The sequence below is a fragment of the Bison bison genome, unplaced genomic scaffold (genome assembly GCF_000754665.1).
Source record: "Bison bison bison isolate TAMUID 2011002044 unplaced genomic scaffold, Bison_UMD1.0 scf7180017864384, whole genome shotgun sequence".
NCBI lineage: Eukaryota > Metazoa > Chordata > Mammalia > Artiodactyla > Bovidae > Bison > Bison bison.
This window is the reverse complement of record NW_011494956.1, coordinates 1151206-1153034: the sequence shown is the minus strand read 5'-3', so window position 1 is coordinate 1153034 and position 1829 is coordinate 1151206. Positions and strand designations below refer to the sequence as shown.

The window sequence follows — 1829 nt, the reverse complement described above, 5'->3', positions numbered from 1 at the left end:
TAATAGCCAGGACATGGAAGCAACCTAGATGTCCATCAGCAGATGAATGGATAAGAAAGCTATGGTACATATACACAATGGAGTATTACTCAGCCATTAAAAAGAATACATTTGAATCAGTTCTAATGAGGTGGATGAAACTGGAGCCTATTATACAGAGTGAAGTAAGCCAGAAGGAAAAACATAAATACAGTATACTAATGCATATATATGGAATTTAGAAAGATGGTAACAATAACCTGGTGTACGAGATAGCAAAAGAGACACTGATGTATAGAACAGTCTTATGGACTCTGTGGGAGAGGGAGAGGGTGGGAAGATTTGGGAGACTGACATTGAAACATGTAGAATATCATGTAAGAAACGAGTTGCCAGTCCAGGTTCGATGCGCGATACTGGATGCTTGGGGCTGGTGCACTGGGATGACCCAGAGGGATGGTGTGGGGAGGGAGGAGGGAGGAGGGTTCAGGATGGGGAACACATGTATGCCTGTGGCGGATTCATTTTGATATTTGGCAAAACTAATACAATTATGTAAAGTTTAAAAATAAAATAAAATTTAAAAGAAAAAAAAAAGAGTCTGCCTGCAATGCAGGAGACCAGGGTTTGATCCCTGGGTTGGGAGGATTCCCTGGAGAAGGAAATGGCAACCCACTACAGTATTCTTTGCCTGGGAAATCCCATGGACAGAAGAGCATGGAAGGCTGCACAGTCCATGGGGTCACAAAGAGTCAGACATGACTGGCCACTCAGCCTACCCAAGGGAGGCAATCATGTGAAGAGCTAAGAGAGGCTGGCCTCCCTTTGTTGTTGTGGTTCAGTCACCAAGTCGTGTCTGACTCTTTGTGACCCCGTGTACTGCAGCACACCAGAATTCCCTGTCCCTCATCAACTCCAAGAGTTTACTCAAGTTCATGTCCAGTGAATCAGTGATACCATCCAACCATCTCATCCTCTGTCGACCCTTCTCCTCTTGCCCTCAATCTTTCCCAGCATCAGGGTATTTTCCAGTGAGTCAGTTCTTCACATCAGGTGGCCAAGGTATTGGAGTTTCAGCTTCAGCATCCGTCCTTCCAATAAATATTCAGGGCTGATCTCCTTTAGGATGGACTGGTTGGATCTCCTTGCAGTCCAAGGGACCCTCAAGTCTTCTGCAACACCTCAGTTCCAAAGCATCGATTCTTCGGCCTCCCTTAGCATTTAGTAATAGCAGGCGATGCGTCCTCTCTGGGAGGTGATCCAGCAATGCAGGCAGTCTCCCAGCCCGAGGAGCAGCGTGTGTGTTCTCATTCTGCCATTTCCGTGCAGCGTCGGGAAGGCTCTTGGCTTCAGTCCACCATATGTAAAAGGAGGAGGGAAGTAAAAACCTCCCTCGTCAGGCTGTTGGGATAAAGCAGTTCATATACATAAAGTGCTCAGCGGACATTTGCTGTTTTTGCAACGTGCTCATTTCACACTGTTCCCTGTGTATTTCTAATTCAGCAGCTAATACAGCCCAGTTAACAGTGCTTGTCTCCCAGTGAGGGCCGGGGCGCTGTCCTTTAGGCTCTGACTCATTCGTGTGCAACCAAGATGATGATTCAGGCTTCTTGAGCAGAGGCCAAGCTGTCAGGTTGATCCTGAGACGTAGCCGTGAGCAGCGACACTCTGCTGAGTTGGGCTAGGCTCGTGATCTCTGTATCCCGCATGGGCGTTCCTGAGTGAGCAGAAAACAAAGGGTCTTTCACGCCTTGTGTTTCATTATCCAAAGTCCCCTCTAGATATCTTGCCCCACGGTAATGAGCATGCCTGGGTTTTTGAGGCCAAAATGTTTCCTTTTGTGTTCTTTT

The 1829-nt window shown here is 47.1% G+C and overlaps 1 protein-coding gene across 1 annotated transcript in view; it reads left to right on the top strand.

Moving 5' to 3' along the window:
- Positions 1 to 1829, top strand: part of GYG1 (glycogenin 1) — a 40100-nt gene that overhangs the window by 18382 nt on the left and 19889 nt on the right. The window lies entirely within an intron of this gene.